General features: G+C 45.7%; 1 long non-coding RNA gene across 1 annotated transcript; it reads right to left on the bottom strand.

The window, feature by feature from the left end:
- Positions 1–75: 75 nt before the first annotated feature.
- Positions 76–14,120, bottom strand: LOC106727534. The gene is made up of 3 exons (XR_001363766.1): positions 14,108–14,120; positions 4,433–4,438; positions 76–1,155 (listed from the first exon to the last, which is right to left on the bottom strand). It is a non-coding gene; the product is annotated as an uncharacterized LOC106727534 (long non-coding RNA).
- Between the last annotated feature and the right edge of the window lie 9,526 nt (positions 14,121–23,646).

Below are 23,646 nucleotides of genomic sequence, written 5' to 3'. Positions count from 1 at the left end.
TGATTAGCAAAAATGGGTTAAGCATTTTGTCAAAATAAGTAAAAAAGTACTAATTTTAAAGAAAACGATGCAATTTAGAGAAACATGACTAGTGGTATAATAGTCATATAATAGAAGTATAGAAAAGGTATAAGTCTGATTTTGGAGAATTTCTTTTCTTTTCTTTTCTTTTTAAGTATTTAAGCAATGGCAACCCTGACTTCAAAAACATTTAGTTCATTCTTAAATGGAGTTTCTCTCATAACAAATCTCAGGGTAGAGGACTAGTACTTTTGTTCAGTTCCCACAAAGAGAGAATCCAGTGCTGAGGAAAAGCAAACATTAAGATTTCTGTCACCCAGCAAATGGTCACCTTACCCTGGGAGTGGCATCATGCTGCCGGGACGCTTGCCAGAGAGGAGCAGAAAGTGTTCACTGTCAAGGAATTTTTATAGCAGTAATGACATTCTTTATCTTTCTTAACCTTTACTCAGGCATATATCCTCTTATCGTAGTACATGAATAAGTAATTTGAATTTGCATATTCAATAGGGGAAGAGCAAATGGAAAACAGAGGCACACTAATGCAGTTAAAACTGTGACAGCAACGTGTTCACCTACTACCAAGAAACTAGGAATGTCTTTCCTTCTTTATTTGAGGATTTCTTTTGAAATTATATGTCATTAGGTAGAAATTACCCCCTGCTTTTCTGTGAAGATGAAGCAATAGAGATACCCTTGTTCCGTAGGTTTCATACTTTTGGGAGAAGCAGGTAGCTCTTTTCCTCTGTGAAAAATGACAAAATCTATTTCAGTCGTCTACTGCTTAGAGGTGTGGTGTGGCCTTTCTTTTGGCCTCATTAAGTAATTCTTGATAAAGTGGGTTGATTCAGATACCTCTCTAGAAGGAATCTTAGTTTGGCAGGAACTTGGATTTTGTAAGGCATTTCCTCTTAAATAAAGCTTTTTTGGTCAACATGCTCTAAGCTAAAAGTATCAAGCCCTTACACATAGGATCCAGAGATACAGGATTTTTTTTTTTAGTTTAAGACTTTTATTTTATAGTTAAGGAAATTTGCCCAGGTAATGACAAAGTGAGCACGCACAGCTTAACCCCTAGAGTGCCTGGGAGCGCGATCACGCTCCTCTTGTCCTTCGCCAAAAGTGCCGGGAGCGCTATCAAAGCTTCAAAATGGCATCCAGTCCTAAGTCTGCTTTTATTAGTGATGACGATATTGCTAAATATGTCAATGTAGTAAAGGTTTCCTTAAGTTTTTGAATATGTAACTTCATTTACTTGCGATTCATAATTTTTTTCCTAAACTGCTGTAAAATCAGCAAAAATGCCTTGGCAATTTTAGCATAGTTCCTAGGATATTGGTTGGCACTCAAAGGGCTAATAACTGGCAGAGCCAGAATGAAGCCCAGGCTTTCCTGCGTTGAGTAGAGGGGACTCTTTGACCTTGTTAGGTCTTTGTTCTCCCTGGTGAACTATGAAAATGGGGGAGATGTAGTGTTGTGTTTGTACCGTGTTGGTTGATCCTCTATGTTAGAGTAACAGTTTATGGGTGAGTCACCATCGTTCGTTTTCTTTACCTCTTCACTCTCCCCACCCTCCCCCTTTTTCTTCAGACCTCACCTATTTTGGTGCAGGTCACTTGTCTCGATGTCCTAGGGGGACTGGCTGCCAGTCTTCCGCCTGGAAGATGCCAAGTTGCTCCATAAATCTGCCACCGTGTGGCACTCAGTCTCCCCTTCCTAGAGACAGAGAGTCTCCTGGGTGTAACAGCCCTTGTGGCAGCCAGTAGCTGCAGGAAGATGAGGCAGCACAGAGATTAGGTTTGCAGGGAGAGCATGGATATATTTACTCTCTCAAGTCATTGCATCAGTGGGTAGAAGTCCACTGCAAAGAGAACATTAGCATTTGAATGTCATTTTTTATGGATTCTGTGTGGGTCAGACCAATGCCTGGCGTGCTGATTATATAAAACATTCAAGTGTACAGTGATACCAAGTCCTGCTCTAGCCTCATCAGTTAAGTCTACAATTATTCAGCCATTAATAATAATGATTATTGTCCTGGCTGGTGTGGCTCAGTTAATGGGAGCGTCATCCCGTATTCTGAAAGGTTGTGGGTTTGATTTCTAGTCAGGGCACATAACTAAGTTTCGGGTTTGATCCTCCATTGGGCTGTGAACAGGAGGCAACCAACTGATGTTCTCTTACATCAGTGTTTCTCTCCTTGTTCCCCTCTCTCTAAGCATATCCTTAGGTGAGGATTAAAAAAAATGGTTTACAAAGACTGGAAACATGGAGAGAGAGAGAGAGAGAGAGAGAGAGAGAGAGAGAGAGAGAGAGAGAGGGAGAGAGGGAGAGAGAGAGAGAGAAACCACAACAGAAAATTGAACTTGAAGGACATGGTGTAAAGCCAAATCATTTGGGACTCAGGTCTGAGAGGCAGTTAACGTGTCACCCAGTAAAGAATTGTGTCACCTCTAAGGCACCCGCTTTTGCTAGAAGAGGTTTTCAAACAGGAATCTATCATAGCATCTCTGAATTAGAAATGATGACTGCAAAGGTTAGTAAGGTTGATGCTTTCTTCAGCTTTGTCTGTGCCGCTATTTTTTCTCCCAATATCCTATATCTCAATTATTTCCAGCACCGCTAGAGGGGGCCCTTGACACATGCCAGCCCTTCCTCCATTTTTTTCAGTCTAGTTTTCAAAGCAGTTTCCTCTCTAATTCCTCCTTTATTAGAGTTCCAGCAGCATTCGATGTGTGATATTCCTGAGGTTTCTCTGTTGCAGGAGTTTATGAGCTACGTGTTAACTGCTTGCAGCTCAGTCATAAACTGGCTGCTTTCAGCCAAGGCACCTAGTACTTGCAACAGGTTGAACTGTGATGTAGAAAGCGGTGCAGCAGCTGTTGAATGGAATCTTGTTAATAAAATGGCAGCCCTTTCCTGCAAAGGCACTGCTAGTTTCTCTTCAGAGCAGCAGCTTTCTCTGCCTGTGCCTGATTTAAACAGGTTATTACTTACCTAATAAGTACCAAACAGGCCTTTTATCATTTCACTTCAGGACAACAAGTTGGCAGTGGGTGGTGTTAACCCCAGTCTGCAGAATAGAGCTTCCATGAGGGTGAAGTAACTTGCCTAAAGCTTTCTATTAGAAAGCGGTGGAGCCCTTGCCAGTTTGCTCAGTGGTTACAGCCTCAGCCCATGGACTGAAGGATTGCAGGTTCAGTTCTGGTTAGGGGCACATACGGCGTTTCTCTCATATCCATGTGTCTCTTCCCCCTCCCACTCTCTCTAAAAAAAAAAAAAAAGTCAATGGAAAAATATCCGTCGCCAGTGGGCCATCCCCTGGGCCCCCCAGGCTGCCTCTTGCCTTAGTGACTCCTCCCACAGACTCTTGGTGCCTTGGCCCTGGTTGTCTTTGACTTGGTTCTCCCCACAGAGAAGGGGGAGTGGGTGCTAGAGAGAACCTGCACTCTGTGGGAGCCCCTAGGGATGAATCTGGAATAATTTAGCCAGAACTTTATCTAGAAATGGATGTAGGACCCCATACTATCTCGTTAGCAAACCAGAGGGGTTCTAATCTACACCTACGTTACCCAGGCCTTGCCTCATCATCGAATTCACCTGGAGTGGTTGTTGAAGATGCAATTTCTCCAGCCTTTCCCCCTGAAGATTGGAAATCAGGGCAGGGCAGGGCAGGGCCCAGGTGGGCCACGTGTAATACCTATCAACCAGGAAAATCTACTGGCCTCACAAGCCGTCAGGCCTGCTGAACGCTTTGACCTTCGGAAGAAGATGACTCTGCGGCATCTGTACAAAAGAAAGCACCAGACTTGAGGATTTTGCTTTTATTCGAAGAGAAAGTAAAACTTGCATCTGAACTAAGGTAAACAGTGGGCAGCAGCTGGGCGCGGGGCTCAGGGGCCTGGGGGGCGTGACTGGCAGAACTTAGACAGAAAGGGCTTGGAGCTGGAGGGCTGGGTTCCCAGAAATGACCTACCAGAGTGCCTCCATTCAGGCCAGCCACGGGAGTGCGCCACTGCCCCCGTTTTTGTATTTGTTTTCTTTTGTGGGGGCTTTCAGCGAATTCCTATCTTGAGGGGAGAGTCGTTTTAAACCTCCCAGCTTGACCCACAGGCCTCCTTAATAGAAGGAACCTGGAGGCTCCTGCTGAGGGCCCTGCCTGCCCGCAGTCCTGACAGTGGGGTTCAGGGGGTGATCGTAGCCCTCATGTTACAGTGTGTGCAGCTCGGGGGCCTGGCGGCTGCTCCCTGTACCCCTGTACATCAGTGGTTTCTACAGGGTTTTTGTTGGAAGCCAAGAGTCTAAATGGGTGTGACCAACTCAGTGGCCGTCTCCTCCAGCCTAGCCAGTGAGTCCGGCCACCAGGAAAACACAGACCTGAGGCAACCCTGACTCTGATTCTGGACAAGACCCTGTTCTGGCAGGAAGCCTGGGCCTGCCTCACCTGTCACAGCCTCACACCTCAGCTTCCCTTCCAGAGGCTTCCTGCCTCCTGCTGCCCTCATTCCTGGACCCAAGGAGCAGGTGCTTGCAGCTCGCCGTCTTCCATACTTGCTCCACCTCCCCCAAACCTCTCATATCTCTAAGCCTCAGTCTTAACACCTGAAACCTTCCCTTAATCCCTTAAGGATTTCCTGTGAAATCTCTCATTCCTGAGACCGTTTTGATGGAGACCACGCTTTCTCATCTGCTTCCTCTCAGGTCTAGGAGAGGGACCACTGAGCTCCTGGCTCTCTGTTGCCACTTGGTTTCACCACTGTTGTTCGGCAATCAGTCCTCTGTGGTTCTGTCCACCTGCCAACCCCCCACAGCATTACCATCAGCATCCTAAGATCACCATCTTCTCAGGACACAGGTGCACATCCCCACCTTAAGCTCAGCCTCCCTCTGCATCCTGTCATCATCAGCAGTGGCTTCAGTGTTCTTCCTGCCGATTCTCACCCTCAGGGGTCCTTCCACCCAGCTCTGGCCTCCTTCCGGGACGTGAGATCAGGTTGAAGCATACTTTCTGAAAAGTTGAAAATACGATTCTCATCCACAATATAGTGAGCATGTCCCAGAGATTGTTTATCTCATTAACGAGGGAGCTAGCAGGATGACAAACATGCTATAGGTCCATAAAACCATAACCTTTGGGTTATCTTTCTAGCCTCTAAGAATCATGTCCAACTTCCCAATCCTCCATTTCTTTGAAGTTAACATCTAATTTTCCAGAATCTGGGCCCTAATCCGTAAAAAAGAGTGCATCAAACAAAGTGACCTTTCTTTAGGGCAGTGGTTCTCAACCTTCCTAATGCCGTGACCCTTTAATACAGTTCCTCATGTTGTGGTGACCCCCAACCATAAAATTATTCTCGTTGCTACTTCATAACTGTAATTTTGCTACTGTTATGAATCATAATGTCAATATCTGATATGCAGGATGTATTTTCATTGTTACAAATTGAACATAATTAAAGCATAGTGATTAATTACAAAAACAATATGTAATTATATATGTGTTTTCCGATGGTCTTAGGCGACCCCTGTGAAAGGGTCGTTCGACCCCCAAAGGGGTCGCGACCCACAGGTTGAGAACCGCTGCTTTAGGGTCTCAGGTGACCCATAGGCATCGGTTGGAAAGTGCTCTATTGTAGCTTTGAAAGAGCATCCAGTAGGCTTGTTGCCTTATTTCCAAGTATTGGATTCATTTTCTAAACACCCAAAGCTTGTCTGACCACCCACTCCAACCCTCAGAATCATGGGGGAAAGTAGCATTCAGGGATAGATGGGGAAGGCCTAATAAAGAGCAACTGAAGGCAAGCCCAGCTGGGTAGGGGTGGGGTTAGAGGGAAGGAAGGGAGGTATAGAGGACAGTGGGGGTCAGGGACCTGCACCATAGAGGATGAATGGATAGATTGAGGGGTGGGCAATTCTGGGTTTATTCAACAAGCATTTGGTGAGGACCTGGGATATAAAAACCCATTAAGTAGCCCTAACCAGTTTGGCTCAGTGGATAGAGCGTTGGCCTGCGGACTCAAGGGTCCTGGGTTCGATTCCGGTCAAGGGCATGTACCTTGGTTGCGGGCACATACCCAGTAGGGAGTGTGCAGGAGGCAGCTGATCGATGTTTCTCTCTCATCGATGTTTCTAACTCTCTATCCCTCTCCCTTCCTCTCTGTAAAAAATCAATAAAATATATTTTTTAAAAAATTTTAAAAAAACAACAACCCATAAGTCAGGTGCTGTGATGAACCTGTTTTACAGATGAGGAAACAAAGTTAGATTAGGAGCAGATCCAGAGTCACCAAGTGAATAAACGGTGAAGCCCAGAGTTAATCCAGGCCTGGGTATCTTGAGCCAATAGTGTGTTGGGAAGCCACTGGGTAGGAGGTAGAGGTGACTTCCACTGGTGTGTGTGCATGTTTGTATGCATATGCATGTGTGCTTGTGCACATGAACGTGCTCTGGATGGAGGAGGAGGTGACGTTCTCTGGTGTGTATTTGTGTGTGTGTGTGTGTGTACGTTGTGTGTGTGTGTGTACGTATGTGTGTACATGTGTGCGTGTGCACGTGAACGTGCTCTGGGTGGAGGAGGAGATGACTTCCTCCAGCAGCAGGTGCAGAGCCCAGGCCTGGGGTATTCCATGTCTAAACAAAGCCAACTGCAGGATTCCATACATCCCCACCGCAGGGCCCTCATTCCTGTCCCTCTTCAGCACCAGCCGCCTGAGACCCCAGGGAATGAGCTCAGAGGGTGGGGGCCACAGGGATGGTGGCAGCTGGCAGTGCCTTTGATAGATTCGTCCTCCAGCTTCAGCATTGTTCCCAGGCAGGATGGGTCTCTGCCTTCCTGTGCCCTGGAAGGAGGAGGAGGAGGAGGCTGTCGGGGGCTCTGGGGTCTGTAATTGGATCAGAGGCTGTGATGGTGACAGCTGTGGCAGGGGCCTGAGTAGGGGGCTCAGGCAGGTGGGGAAAGGCTGGGCCTGGGGTTTGTGCTCATCCATCATCCTAGAGGCAGCTCTCCTGGGGCACTGGACCCTCACCCCAGCATCTACCCCAGAGACCCTAGTGATACCAACATAGCCTGTCCTGTGTGGTGTCTCATATGTGGGGAGGGCCCCAGGGAAGCCCCACCCATTGAGGGAGGTGGTACATGGAGAGAAAAGCAGGGGTTTGGAATCCCAGCTCTGACTTTTGCTAGCTGTGTGGTCTTGGGCAAGTTTGTTAACCTCTATTTCCATTTCTTCTTCTGTTAAATGGAGATACCACATGAAACTATCTTTTTTATTATTAAATATATTTTTAATTGATTTCAGAGAGGAAGGGAGAGGGAGGGAGAGATAGGAACATCAATGATGAGAGAGAATCATTGATCAGCTGCCTCCTACACGCCCACCCCTGGGGATCGAGCCCACAAACCCAGGCATGTGCCCTTGACTAGAATCGAACCTGGGACCCTTCAGTCCACAGGTGATGCTCTATCCACTGAGCCAAACCAGCTAGGGTGAAAGTATCTTAAAAGGTGGTTCTAGAATTAAATGAGAACAGAGTGGTTTGCATACAATGGTTGCTCAATAAGAATTAGGTTTAATATTTTGTGCCAGTTGGCATCCAAGTCACATTTGTAATATTTGGGGTCAGGAATAGATTTAAGAGAAGCTTGAGCCCGGCTGGTGTGGCTCAGTGGTTGAGCATCAGTTGACCTATGAACCAGGAGATTATGGTTTGATTCTGTTCAGGGCACATGCCCAGGTTACAGGCTCATCCCCCAGTAGGGGGCATGCAGGAGGCAGCCGATCAATGATTCTCAACATTGATGTTTCTTTCTCTCCCTTCTCTGAAATGAATAAAAATATATTTAAAATACGAACAAACAAAAACATTAAAAAAAAAAGAGAAGCTTGAAAGAAAGCCATGCATACAAAGTGTATAAAATTCAGGGGTGTGTGTACTTGAGTTAGAAAGGACTCAGCAGCCAGCTGCTCTGTTCTCTGGTATGTTCAAGATGAACAGTTCTTGCCGTTATCTATGACTGTGTAACAGCACCGATGCTCAGTAGATTAAGGCAACTACCAGTGTATTATAGCTCATGATTTTGTGGGGCAAGAATTTGTGCAGGGCTCAGTGAGGTGATTCTTTGCTCCACGCGGCATCCATGGTGGTCACCTAAGTGGGGTTCCAGCAGAGAGGCTGACCTGGAGCGTCCAAGGCTTCCCTCCCATAGCTGGTATGATGTTAGGGGAAACTAGCTGTGAGAGTCCCAGACATCAGTTCCACATCATTCAATTTGTCAAGCAAGTCACAAAGCCCAGCTCAGTTCCAAAGTGAGGGAATGAGGCCCCTCCTCTCAGTGGGAGGAAGAGCCCAGATTTTACAGTCATATTTCATCTAGGACAGTCACCCTCAAGTAGGATCTTACAAAGTACTTCTTTTAAAAACAAAAAAATCTATCCATTGATTTTAGAGAGAGAGGAATGGGGGGCGGGGGAGGGGAAGAGAAAGAGAGCGATCGTACGTTCCCCAAGTGGGGATCAAACCCACAACCTTGGCACTTTGGGACAGTGCTCCAACCATCTGAGCTACCCAGCCAGGGCCAAAGTATTTCTTTGTTTAGAACGTTTTCAGTGGCATCTTGGGGGAGTAGAGAGAGATGTGATTTTGAGTCCAGCTCAGCATCACTTTGAGCCTCTGTTAAGGCGTCACTCGAGGCCTTAGTTCTGATACTGGGGACACAGAGGTAGGCAAGAGAGTGTTCCTGGGTTCCTGACCTCAGCCTGGACCTGCTTCAATCTGGGTGACTTCAAGAAAGTCCCATCCCTTGTCAGCGCCCCACTTTCCTGGTCAGTGGAATGAGCGGGAGGATAGACTTGCTGCCCAGGGAATCTTGCCCCAGGATCACCACCCGCCCCCCAATCCCGTGGAGCTAACTGGAACCTCTGGGGAAACTGAGAGGACTGCCTGGCTTCTTGCTGACTTTCTAGAGGTGTCTGTGTGCCTCTCACCTTTAGCAAAGTCGCAGGAAACAGCTTTCCAAAGCCCAGCAGGGAGGAGGTGGTTGGTTGGTTTAGAAATAGTTTCACAGCAGGAGTCCTTTAAATTGCCAGGCCTCCCAAAGCTCAACAGGAAAGGGTGTACAGAAATGGGAATTCCAGCCCCTTCACAGAAAAGCTGAGGCCTAAAGTGCACCCACCTGCTCTACCCACCTGTTCTGTGAGATCCAGTGTGTGGGGGATTTGGGATTTGCACCTCTCACTCGGACAGGCTGTGCATCTCTCTACTCACTGGTTCTGGACTCATCAGTCTTACCTAGAGAGGTCCTCAGAGCAGGCAAACAGTCCAGAGGGGGGTCTCCAAAGAGCCCAGCAGACCTCTGGGGCCTGGCCCGTGCTCGGAACCCTTCAGGACCACCCTGGAGCCTCTGATGCTCTGTGGCCTCCCAGGACCTGGGCATCCATGGGCCAGGCCATCCAGGGAGAGAGTAAGGCAGCAGGGCTCTGGCCTCCAGCGGGGAAGGTGGGGGAGGGTGGGCAAGGAGTGGTCTGGCCTGGGGCCAGGGCTGTGGGATTTATAATCATCCTGGGGGCTGTAAATGCTTGGAGTAACTTTTTTATTTTGTGGCCATGAGTAATTGAGCCAAATGTGTGCTGTATTCACAGCCAGCCCTGCCTCCTCCCACTCACAAACACATACACACACATGTTCACACCTGTTACACGCACACCTGTGCACAACATCACGTGGAAAGGTAGGAGGAATACCTTGTGTGGAGGATCTGTGCTTTGAGCTAGGCATGTACCAATGCAGAGGGCTTTTCCTTCGCTATCTCACTTAATTCTTTTTTCCCCCGAATATTTTTATTGGTTTTAGAGATGAAGGGAGAGGGAGAGAGAGATAGAAACATCAATGATGAGAGATAATCATGGATCGGCTGCCTCCTGCACACCCCTCACTGGGGATCAAGCCTGCAACCTGGGCATGTACCCTGACCAGGAATCAAAGCGTGACCTCCTGGTTCATAGGTCGATGCTCAACCACTGAGCCATACAGGTTGGGCCAATGGATTATTTAGAAGTATGTTGTTTAATTTCCAAATAAAATATTATGTATATTTTAAATATTTTCATACCACATGAATATGTTACCTGTTTTAATATTACATTGTAAATAAATTCAAAGTAAAAGTAATGACTCTTGGTTTAGGAGTGAGAACCTACCCACAGACTGAACTTCCCATCTTCCCCGGGCTCGCTCTCCTGTGATTTCAGAGAGGAAGGGAGAGGGTAAGAGAGATAGAAACATCAATGATGAGAGAGAATCATTGATTGGCTGCCTCCTGCATGTCCCACACTGGGGATAGAGCCCGAAACCCAGGCATGTGCCCTGACCGGGAATCGAGCCATGAACTCCTGGTTCATAGGTTGACAATCAACCACTGAGCCACGATGGCCAGGCCGAGATTAATTTTTAAAGTATTTGATCTGTTGTTCTTATGTACTTGGAGCGGAAGTAGTGCCTTAAAGCATGAACTAACTGAGAATATTTCAAGCCCAGCACTCTGTCTGTGCTAGAAAGAACAGCCTCTCCACAGGCCAGAGGCCTCGCCTGGAATCCTCACTCTGCTGTGTGACCTTGTCCAGGTTTCTGAACTTCTTTGAGACCCAGTTCTCTCGTCCAAAAAAATTGGGCATAATGACACCTACCTTGCAGAGTTTTCATGAGGATTAAGTGAAAGTGCCTGGCGGGGCTTCCCAAATGTTGTTGACTTTGTAATTGAAACTATAATTGAGTCCCCCACACAGCATGAATGAAACGGAGAAAGTTGATATTCCGCCAACAGGTGCAAAGGAGGCTGCTGGGCTTTTAAAAGAAAAGGACTCAAATACATGTGCCTGTTTACATTAATGTGAGTGGTCCCTTAATCCAATTTCTGCCCGTGTGTTCTCAGAGGGAGCGAGCAGAACACACAGAGGCTGGAATGGGTGGTATTTCTGGAGTCGGAAAGTGACAAATCCAGTAGCAGGACTAACCTTCCTGGTGCCATCAGCTGCTGGGGCTCTCTAACGTGCAACAACTGACTATTGACTAGGCAAGACCTTTGTCTTTCTCAGCCTGGAACGGGGGCTGAGAGGGTAGGAGACAAAGTCAAAGGCTCCTGACACTCAGATCCAAACAGCCAGTAGTAATAACAGAGGGGTGTGTGTGGGGGGGTGGAGGGTGGGGGCAGGGGGGCATTGGAGGCTCAGGTACTGGAGGTGGGAAGCTGAAGCCTCAGACTTGTCTCCACTTCCCAGTCTTTCCAGGGGTCCCTCTCCTTGGATTTGCTCACCAGCTCCCCGCCCCCCCTCCTCCCCCAGCTCTGCTGCTCCACCTCCTGAAGTCATACCAGACCCACATGGATTTTCACTTGAGTTACAGACCCTCCCTCTTTGTCCAGGGTCTTCCTCATGGCCGTACACCCTTCACAAGGACGCCAGATTGGAAATGAAGGCAAGAGAGAAAGAACTGAGAAAGGTAGGTGACTACACTCAAGACACTGTCACATTTGGAAATTCATTTAATTCACTGAAACCCTATAAAGCAACAGGACATAGTCCTTTTTTTCAACTGTATCAATGAGGCCCAGAGAGCCGGTAATAAAACCAGGTCAGTTAATCACACAATTTTTGAAATTATAGATACAGGAACATTATTTAGCTATATTAAAGAAATGGTTAAAATCTATTGTTTTATTAGTCACAATCACCCTAAAGGAATTATTTTCATTCTGTTTTTTCTTTCATTTACTATTACTGTAAATAATAATAACAACAAAATGACTACTATTTACCAAACACTTGTTTGTAGTAGACACTACGTTAATATTTTTGCACTGTGTGCCCACCACCCAAAGTCAAACCATCTTCCATATAGTAGGCCCCCTCCACCCCTGCCCTCCCATCCCTCTGGTAACCACCATACTGTTGTCTGAGTCCATGAGTTTCAGTTTTATTTCCCATATATGAATGAAATCTTTTGGTTCTTAGCTTATTCTGACTTATTTCACTTAGCATAATATTCTCAAGGTCCATCCATGTTGTCACAAATGGCAGTATTTCGTCTTTTCTTACCGCCGAGTAGTATTCCATTGTGTATGTGTACCACATCATCTTTATCCAGTCCTTTATCAGAGGGCACTTTTGGTTGTCTCCATGTCTTGGCCACTGTGAATAATGCTGCGATAAATAATGCTTTAGTTCCATAGGTCCATCCACATACCTCTACCCTAGACTTCTTTGCACATGATATTGCAATCTTTCTCTTCCCAGGACCCTGTCCAAACAGCTACATCACTGTGCCCATGAGTCCATGCATATTCTTATCTTGGGCTTCTGTTTCCATACAAAGTGATGACCAAGTGTAGCCCTTGAAGCGCTCCCACCAGGAGGATTTCCTGTCACCACTCTTAGTGCTACACCAACGTGAATGAGCATGTGGCAGCAGTGCATTCTGGCTCCATGTACCAAATGACCCATCTATGAGGTCTTTTCCATCTCCATCAGCTGGTCATAAAGGACCTGCCCTTGTGACCAGGGGCTCTCAGCCATCTGCTAGTGCAGCTTACTTGTGTACTCTGGCCTTGCTCATGCCTAAACCCAATATACAACTTCAATCTTGCAATGGATTGCTGATAGACCTTCCTGAGCTTATGACTTAGTGGGTCTAAGATAACCTAGTTCATGATGAGCAGCTGTGGTAGGGACCATTTCTAAAGTGGCCCCAAAATGTTCTATCCTAATTCCCAGAACCTATGATTATAATGAGATGGCCTCCCTTCCCCATTCTGTGATTCTGACCAGCACTTGTTGATTTTGATAACAACCATGCTAACAGGTATGAGGTGATATCTCTCTGTGGTTTTAATGTGCATTTCTCTGATGATTAGTGACTTTGAGCATTTTTTTTTCATACATCTCTTGGCCATTTGTATGTCCCCTCAGAAAAGATTCCATACATTTTCTTTGGGTAATGGTAATCCCTAATTATACATGCTTATATAATAGTACTCTATAATTATATGGTAGCTTCTATTTTAGAGTCTCAAAACTCTTTAGAAGTCATAATTAACGAATGAGCAGATGTAGTGCCACTGTTACTAGATGATTTTACATATAGACCTAAGCTTGCTTTCTGAAGATTCCTCTCTAACACATCAAGCTTCTGATTCAAGACCTCTGGTAGACTGCTTTGACATAGCAATCCTTATTAAGTAAATAATGTGCCAACAAGTTAAAAATAAATCAACAAAAAAGCCCTATAATTAAAGATTCATGAGATGCTTTCATTGATAGCCATGAAATGAAAAAAATCATAGTTATGGGTGAAAAATGCTAAGAGAGAATGACAAGAATATATATATATATATATATATGCACAATTTTACATAGACAAATAATATAAAATATGCAAATAGATTTATATTGATACAAATAATAGCCAGTTAAAGGAGATAATGAAAGAGAAACCCCTGTTTATTATAGAAACAGAAAAGCATAAAACATTTAGAGATAAACTAACAAATATGTGAACTATATAGAAATTCTAACAATATCTGTTAGGGCGTTACCTAATATTGTGGCACTGGGCATCTAGAAAAGGAGTCACATAGTCATAAGAAAACATAGTATGTAAGAGGCCAGCTTGGCTCTGAACTTAGTCACCCAGCAAGGCATTTGAAGTCTCTAGGGCACCAGAAGGGTGGTGTCGACTCCCAGGAGAGGTGCTATGGGTACCTCATCTGCCTCCAGGTCTCCTGTCCCTCTGGGCTGTGAGACTGGCAGCTGGTTTTAGTGTGATGACTTGTGAGGCTCTGTCCTCTCCTCTAGGATCACATTTTCTGTAATAAAATTATTGCTTTGATCTGCTGGAGTGCCCAATGTTTTATTTGCTACCACTAATAATCATCAAAATCTCTCTGAGAGACACTCTAAAATGCTCCCAAAGGTATGAAAGGAGACTTGGGCAAAGCAAAAGATACCCCATGTTCTTTGATGGACAACTCAAGATCATAAAGATCTAATTCTCCTCAAGTTAATATATAATTGTAACATGATCCCAATGAAAATACCACATTTTTTTTTCTAGAGGAGTTGAGTCTAGAACTCATAGAAAATAAGCATGCAAGAATAGTTATTAAAAATATCTCAAAGGAAGAGCTGTGAGAAGAGAGTAGGCTTGTTAAATCTATTATAATAAAAGCATAATATGCTAATTAGACCAGACAGCCGAATGACCTTCCGGACGTCCTTCTGGACGATCTTCCGGATGAATACAAGGGCCGAGGCAAGCCACTGTGGCTGCAAGGGCCAAGCCCCTTGCACGAATTTCATGTATCAGGCCTCTAGTAATAAATAACATTATAAAGGATCTATAATTAAAACTGAATTTAAATGAATAGAGACTATGAGAATAAAATAGAAAGCCCAGAAATAGACCTGAGTGGATATGGAAATTTAGCATATGATAAAGATAATATCTGAAATCACTGAGGAAAAGCTGGTTCTTTTAATAAGTGGTGTTGGGGCAACTGGATGGCCATTTGGAGAAAGATAAATTTGGACCCATGCCTCACACTGTACACCAGAATAAACTCCAAATGGATCAGAGGTCTATGTGTAAAAATAAAATCATACGGATACTAGAAAAAAAACAGATAATTTAAAAAATAATCTCAGTGTGGAGGAACTTTTCTGACTCAAAGTCTATATGCAACAAAAGAAAAGATTAATGAATTGCTCTATTAGCATGGCAAAAAATATAGCAAACATCATTAAAATAAAAATAATGTACTAGATGGAAATATTTGCCACCTGTATCAGAGAAAAAGCTCTAACTTCCCTAGTATATAAAGAAGGCTAGCACATGAAGAAAGAATATAGTTTTATCCTCTGTGCCTTAGACCGTGTGAGATTTCTTTTTTCTTTCTTTTACTTTTTAGGAAACTTTTTATTAAAGTACTAGAGGCCTGGTGCATGAATTCGTGTACGGGTAGTGTCCGGCCGGCCCACCCCGATCAGGGCCCATTGGGCCAGGCCAGCCGGGGGGAGGGGCCGAGGGCAGTTGGTGGGCCAGCCCCGCCTCCTGATCGAATTCCTGGTGAACTCCCAGTGGAACTCCCTGTCAAGGGGAAAATTTGCATATTAGCCTTTTATTATATAGGATAAAATATAAGCAGGAAGAGACACAAATCTTATATGTATAGCTTGTTACATTTCTACAAAGTGAATAAATTCATGCAACCAGCACCCAGCTCAAGAAACAGAACAATCCAACAGCTCAGAAGCCTCCCTAGGGCTAAGATTTAAGACTCAGCTTGAGGATCTATTTTTGATAGAACTTGTATGCATATAAGCATAACCAATGGACATAGACAGTAGGAGGGGTGAGGGCCTGGGCTGGGGAGTGGGGGCAGGCTGGGAGAGGTCATTGGGGGAACAAGGGGATATATGTAATATTTTCAACAACAAAGAATTAACAACAACAACAACAACAAAAACCCCAGCTTGAGGATCACCTCATAGATGCTTGTTTTCTGTTTATTTATTTAATTATTTTCAACAAACATTTCTGAATACCTCCTCAGTGTCAGACACCCAAAGGCATATTGCATTCCACATTATTGTGTTTTTCATGCACCTGCCACACCAGAGGCTGTTTGTGTGCTAACATCCTTTTGGTTAAGAATAAACATTGTCAGGGTTTTACTGTCCTGCATCCACTCATTCTTGGCACCCTTAGATTTTCCACGAGGGGAATCACAGACTGTCCAATTTTCAATGTGCATGCTTCAGGTGGAGTTAATGCCACATCTGGCACCAGGGGTGAGGATCTGACTCTGGCTCAGCCAATGAGATTATCACATTTTACGGCCATAGATTGGTTCATGAATAGGTACATGGCCCAGTCAGAGCCAGAGGAATGGAATAAGGCTTTTGTTAGCACCATTGGGAGAGGCATGCTCACTTTTCTATTAGACTTGAGCCTGGGAGGATGTAAATGAGGAAATGCTAAGCGCCACTTTTACCACTTCTGAAGGGTCACCCCAGCTTCAGAATTTCCGTGGGGCTGGCTGAGGTCTCCATTGAGCCTTTATCATAGCCCAACTTCTCTTTCTGCTCAGTTCTGCTTCCTTCCCTTCTCCTCCCCACGTGTTGATCCTGGGAGCAGCTTCTAATAAACACTATCTCTGTTTCAGAGTCTGCTTCACAGGGAACCTAACTGGCAGACATGGTGCTAAGCACTTACATTAATTATTCATTCCACAGCTGAATTCTGCAGACCTACTATGTGCCATACTTGTAGCATTGCAACTCTCACAACCTAGGAACATCATTTAACAGGTGAGGAAACAGAGGCACACAGCATTTAGGTTACTATTCAGTGTCACACAGCTGTTAAGCAAAAGAGTCAGGATTCACACTCAGGTCTGTCTGATTCTTATGATACTATAAACCAACCAATGGCAGAACTAAAAACCACGCCAGATTTCCGAATCTTCATAGTGGGCATTCATGTGCTGGGTCAAATAAATAAATATACGCTCTACTATAGCCAGATCTCAGAGTTTGATGATGAAAGGGCTACTAAGAAAGGCATGTCTAGCCTCTGCAGCCCAGGTGTTCCTGATACAGTCAGGAGAACAGGCATGACACATGAAAAATTAAATCACAAGACAATAAAAAGAGATCACACTGTCAAATTTAAAAAACACATTGTGAGCCCTGGCTGGGTGGCTCAGTTGGTCAGAGCATTGTCCTGATACGCCATGATTGTGGCTTCAATCCCTGGTCACGGCACATACAACAGTGAACCAATGAATGCATAAATAAGTGGAACAACAGATCGATGTTTCTCACTCTCTCTCTCTCTCTGAAATAAATTTAAAAACAAATGTGATTTACCGCCGAGGACATGATTAGCCACCAGGTGGGTTGCACTGACCAGCAGTGAGCTCCTGGGATGGAAGTGGGCTCAGGCAGGCAGGGCCTGGAGAAAGAGGGACACTCACCAGGGGGCGATATGAGGAGACACAGAGGGGTGAAAGCAGGATGTGTTTTTCCAGGGAAAGAGTTGACCAGCCTGAGCAGAGGTTTTAGTGTGAAAGGAGGTGCTCCTGGAGGCTGGACCAGGGGGAGGCTGAACAGGTTTATGGGTGTCAGAGTCCTTCCCCCTTAGACCCTCCTTTCACTCTGGGGCTTTTATATGCAGAAGGTGACCGACACTCTGACCCAGAGCACCCCTCCCTTGTTCAAGAGGAGACTGTGTATTTTGATCACTGATTCTCCAGTGGGAAGTCCAGAAGTTGTAATATTAAACATAATATTAAAAATAGCTAATGACAGCTTGCTGAGCCCCGACCATATGCCAGGGGACACTGGCCTGAGTGGCTTACAAAAACAAAACAAAAGAAACCCGCCCCCCCCTCCCCCAGCTTTATTGAGGTATAACTGACATAAAAGTGTAATATATTTAAAGTGTACACGGTGGCGATTTGATGTCACATACATTGTGAAAAGACCCCTCCCAGCTCATTAACACATTTTTGTGTGTGTGTATGTGTGTGTGATGAAGGGACCAAAAGTTTTGCTTTTGGAATATTGACTTAAGCTGTTTATTAAGAAACAAAATACTCCTAAAGAACCTTTGATTCTCCCTCCTTTCCTGCCCAAGAGATTCAGACGGAAAAACCTGTGTCAGGAAGGCAATCTGAGGATGTTGTCTTAGCCTAATCTGAATTAATATGGCAAGTAGAGGGCTTCAGGTAGGGGCCTGTGAGCTAGACTCCCCCTGTGCCCTATTGTAGAAGGTGGAAGGAAATGTATTCATGTTTTTTACCCCCACAGTGAAAACATTTAAGTTCTACTCTCTTAGCAAATTTCACTTATACAATGCAGTATTCTGAACTAGAATCACCATGTTTTACATTAGATCCCCAGTTCTATGTATCTTACAGCTGAAAGTTTGTACCCTTTTACCAACCCCTTAAGTGCTTTACATCTAATCCTCACAATAACCTTATGATGTGGCCACTACTATTCCCATTTTTCAGATGGGAACACTGAGGCTCAGAGAGGTAAAGTAACGTGCCTACAGCTACGAAGCTGACAGGTCATGGGGCTGGGTTTCTCGTGCAGCTATTCTGACTCCAGTTGTTATGCTGAAAGGGGACTCCTGCATGGGGTGGCCCTCGATGACCAAAGATGCTGCATCAGGGAGTGGAAGCCGTCTACCCGCCCCAGGTCCAGGCCAGCTGCATGGGTGCCCCCTCAGTGAGGTCAGCACATCACAGGCTCTGACTGTGACTGGCGTCACGCTGGCATGTGCACGCCTCCGGTGTTGCCTTCCATAATGGTCACCTGATCCCCAAGCTGGTGGGCAAAGAGCCTGAGATGTTTATTCCCTGACAACCAACTGGCCTGACAGACAGACAGACAGCCCCAGTGATAAAAGAAGACGGAGGAGGTGGCTGGGGGAAGGGCTAGATAAAGGAATCCTCTGCCTCTGAGAAGTGCTATTTCACTTGGCTGGGGCTCGGAGTCACACTATCGGCCTCTGAATGACGGTGACATTCCCCAGGGATTAGGCATGCGGTGTAGACGCTGGGTCTCCACAGGGGTGCCGAGCCCCTTGGAACTTAAATCATGCCATTAGCCACTAGCTAATGTTTCTCCCACATTCATTTCATATCTCCACGACTTCCCATTCTCCCCTCCAGAAAAATTCCGCTGCACCTTGTTGTATAAACCCCCCTGTCTTACCCCGCTGCTTTGCTCTCTCTTAGCAATAGCAAAGGAGATAAAGCCATTCTCTGGATCCTTCAAAGCACAGCTCAAAACTCTTCTTTTCCATGAAGCCACAGCAGGAAACCCTGCCCTCCCCTGCTCTGAGCCCCTGGGATTCTGAACTCAACCCACAGCTGTTGGTTTGTCACCAGGCACACAGGCCACCTGGGCTTGGGGCAGTGATGCTTTGAGGGCAGGCAAAGATGCTGATGTCACTCCTGGTTTGGGATAACCGCTTTTCTCTTCAGGGCTATTGGAAACACCTAGTGATCCAGGATCCAGATTCTCTGGCTCCCAGTCCACTGCTACTCTGACTCTAATGCAATCCCTGTGCGGCTCCCGAGAGGACAGAGGGCCTGGCTGATAAGTCCATGACCCGGGAGATGGAGGCTTCGCCTGTCCCTGCAGCCAATGAGGGACGAGTTGTTAGGCAGAAAAGAACCTCATGGGTCATGTCCTCAGTTTTCCTCAGCTAAAGTTCCCTGACTGTCTCCTTCAAATTCAAATGTGCATCCAGTTCCATGAGTAACCACATTATTTTTAAACAGCATCCTGCAGCCACTCTCTCTCCTGGGTTTTCAGGGAGGCAATCCTTTGTGAAGCCGATACAGGCCCTTATTTTATGATGGTTTTAAAACAGCTACAGGGGTTCCAGGGAGTGCATGTAAAATCCTGTGCTGTAGTCAAACGAACCAGGAGTTAGCAGGGATGCTTCTGGTCTCCAGAGCCCCATGGCATCGAGGAGCACCATGCCCAGTAGTTTGAACCTCCATCCACCATAATTGTAATCAGGACTGGGGTAACATCTGCAACCCTCCACTCAGTCGCTGAACTCCGGCCAGGTGGCTGAACTTCTTGGAGCCCTAGTTTTCTGACCTGTAAAATGGGCATAAAATAATCACCTAAAAGAGGTGGCTGTGAGGGTGAAATAAGGAATGTTATGTACTCAAATAAAATAAAAAGTCATAAAAGGGCCCGGCTGGCATGGTTCAGTGGTTGAGTGTCATCTATGAACCAGAAGGTCACGGTTCGATTCCTGGGTCAGGGCACATACCTGGTTGTGGGTTGAATCCCCAGTGTGGGGCGTGCAGGAGGCAGCTGATCAGTGATTCTCTCTCATCGTTGATATTTCTCTCTCTCCCTCTCCCTTCCTCTCTGAAATAAATAAAAACATATTTTTTAAAAAGGTCATAACACTAAAAGGTTCCTGCTCCATCCTAATTTCCAGAGGTGATTCATGTTAATAATGAATTACTTGTATAATGTTCCAGAAATGTTTTATGCTGTTTGATTTCATTGTACTGCAATACTGTTGACAAACTTGCATTTCTCCTTAAGACTACATCCTGGAAGTCTATCCCTAGTAGTGTGTGTAGACCTACCCCCTTCTTTGTAAGAGCTACATTGCATTCCCTGGGTGTTGGGGCCCTTTTTTATGTAATCAGTTGTTTCTAGTTTTTGCCGCCAATTAACACACAGGATACATTCAGAAGGGTGACTGCTGAGTCAGTTTCATTTGTTGCCATTTTATAGACAGTGCCGACTCACTTCCCAGGAGGTTGCAGCACCCGACAGGTTCGCTCACAATGCATGAGAGTGTCTGTGTCCCACAGTTTCACCAGCTCTGGGTATTATCCAACTTTATAATTTACTGTTTAAAAGAATAACAGTAATAACATACATACGTGCAAAACCAGTGCATAGTAAGTATGTTTAATGGCAGAGATAAGTGCTCACAACTACCCTGCAAGGTGGGCTAGTTTCCCTCTGAACAGGGCAGGGGATTGATTGCAGGGAGTGAGGCCAGGGTCTAAACCTGGGCTCCAGTTCATTATCCCCATGACTTTGGACAGGTTCCAAGCTTCTCTGTCTGCAAAATGGTGATATTAAATGAAATAAGGCATGAGAAAACATCTAAAACCAGTGCCTAGGATCCAGTTAACATTTATTAATATTACCAAACTCAACAGGGTGCCAGAGCCCCTCAGAGTTAGAGGTTTGAGAGTGACCCTAGTAGTGACAGAATCCTGGGTCCAGTTCCCCACTCCTTCCCAGCACCTCCGGCCAGGCTGCTGAATTCCTTTAGAATTTTCTTGTTTGTAAGATATCAATTTCGATCCTTCCTATAAATGTACTCATCTGGATAGAAATGAGCTGCAGACTTGAGTGACAATGAAGATGGCATTTTACAGCCACTGGGAGATGCAGGCGGCAAGCACCCCAGCAAAAGAAGGCAGATGGGATCAGTTCCATGTCTGTCGCTAAGGCAGTGGCTGGACCTGGTTGAGGTCTTGCTTCTGTCCCTTAAAAGCCAGGTGACCCGGGGCAAGTTCTTACAGCTCTCTGAGCCTCAGTTTCCTCAATTCTAGCATATGGATAACAGTAGCCACCTCACGGGGTTATTGTGAGCGTGAAGTGAGTAATCATCTACGCAGGCACTCAGAAGCTGACTTCTATTAAATGTTCAATTACATTCATAGGCTGCAAAGCCTCACTGCCTAACCTTCGTTCACTGGTAGGTCAGAAGGGACGGATACTTCTGCAGAGTGGGACAAAGAGAGATGTCACCAGCCCTCACCTCCTAGTCACGCTCCCTATTTGTCAAGTCGGATGACTCACACAGCATTTCTCTCACTTCCGTAACTGTGAAGGCACCTGGGGTGATGGGGGTGGTGAGGCCCCGGGGCGGACAAAAGCAAGACAGTTTCTTAAATGGTTTCAACTCCAGCTGGAGATCTTTTCATACTTCCTGGAAAGAAGTGGGGAAACATAAGTTAAAAACATCTCTTATTGGAACTGTTTAATACACTCAATGTTTGACTTGCAAAAAGGCAGTGCTTGTTCAATATTTCCATTTTGGGGGGATGTGAGGTAGGGAGTGAACTAGCTGATGTTTTTGCTACACTGTTCCCCTCTCCCTTTGCATCTGCTTCAATTCAAATGTGAGTTATGACATAACATATAAATTGCAAAGATTAAGCTATAATCATGGAAATGGGATTTCTGAAAAACACCTTGTGAGTTAATCATTTTTCCACTTTTTTTACTTTGAAAACTTTAAATTTATAGCAAGGATACAAGAAAAACCCAGTGAATACCTAGATTTACCTACTGTTATTATTTTGTCACATATGCTAATACATTGTTTGAGATCTAGAGAGCCACATTCATATAATATGAGCTCTTTTTGTTTGTTTGTTTATCTTTTTGCCAGTAAAAATGTCATGGGAATGGATTTAATTATATCAACATTGTGACCTACAGGCACTCAGCTTCCTGAAGTTTGAGATCTGTTGTTTTATTTGGCTACAAGGTTGGAATATAAGGAATCATGTTTGCACTGATTGTCAGATTGAATACCTCCTGCAACAAATATGCAAGATACATTATCTCTATTCCCAACAGTAACTGTGTAAACCAGGGTCTCATCCCTCTCAGTTTACCTATCCAGTAACTGGTACTCACAGAGGTTGAGTCACTCCACAGGTAAAAACTGTCTTCCTGAATACAAAGCCCTTTCACGAAGATTCTGGGAGATTCTCAGAGGGAGATTTTAATGCAAGCTGACAGAAGGTTTTAGTTTTAGTATCTGGGAGAGTTGCAGTGGTAATTTCAGGTAATTTCCATCAACCAAGAGGATTCTGGTGGTGGAAGGTGGGCTTTTATGGAAACTACAGCCAGGAATTTAGTGTCAGCCTCTTACTAGCTGTGTGTGATGGGGCAAATCACCCTGATGCCTCCCCATTTGTAAAATGGGGACAACCATCAATATCTCTTCACCTGGGTTTTTTGGTGAGGTGCAATTTTGCGAATTGTGACAATATGAATACAAGGAATTGATGCATCATTTTATCTGTAGGAGGGAGGGAGGAAGGGAGGGAGGGAGGGAGAGAGGGGGGAGAGGGAGAGATATCTAGGTAGGATAACACAAATCAAGGAAGGCTTAGTTTCCTGAGGCTGTCGGGGAAGTTGACAGGAACTCAGTCTAGAAAGAGAAGAAAGCATCTTTAAGGGAATTCAATTAGTCACCAGGTCCTAGAGAACCCATCTCCAGAACTTTCCTCTACGTGGCTCTGGGAGGAGGACGGGTGGGTTTGAGACCCTCAGCAAACTTCTTTCCAGGCCATGGGGCATCCTGGCGTGGGCTCTAGCTCCTAAGCACGCAAGGGACACGTTTCCTTGCTTCCCCAGGCTGCGGGTGTCAGAATTTAGAAAGCCCTTTAGCCCGAAGGATCCTGAAGGATTTCCTGGGTGACTTCCGTGATCTTAGATGCTTCTTCAGCACCAGGTGCTCCTCAGCCCCCCATCCGCGCGCCAGGACATTAAGCTGCCCCTTGCCTGGGTGTCTCAGGGCAGGATGCCCTCGTCCGCGGCTGTGGACCGGTGTGTACAGGTGAACCGGCACTGTGAACCGCTGTGTACAGGTGAACCGGCGCGCACAGGCTCCTGGGCAACCAACAGAGCTTCAGAGGCGGGGATGGCGGAGGCGCGGAGTCTGAGTACACTCTCTTTTTCATTCTTCACATTTCCACTGAGATTTCGCCAAGAAGTAACAAGAATACAAAGCATGCTTGCTTTTGTCTTTGCGCTCGCGGGATTGCGGCGGGCCTTTTAGAGAAGAGAGGGGAAAAGATGACGACCAACCACAGCGGCCCCACCGGCGGCTTCTGGGGACCCCTGAAGCCAGCAGCTGGAGCTGACAGTCTGGAGAGCCGTCGGGCCTGGTCGTCTAAGACCCGGGGTCCAAGTCCCATCGACCTGGGGGAGGGTCCGGGCTTTGCACTCCCAGGGTCGGGGCCCCTCAGCCCGGTGGCGCTGGCCGGGC

This window comes from Myotis brandtii, unplaced genomic scaffold, assembly GCF_000412655.1.
Source record: "Myotis brandtii unplaced genomic scaffold, ASM41265v1 scaffold441, whole genome shotgun sequence".
In the NCBI taxonomy this organism is placed as follows: Eukaryota; Metazoa; Chordata; class Mammalia; order Chiroptera; family Vespertilionidae; genus Myotis; species Myotis brandtii.
The sequence above is the reverse complement of the archived record's forward strand: the minus strand, read 5'-3'. Positions and strand labels throughout refer to the sequence as shown.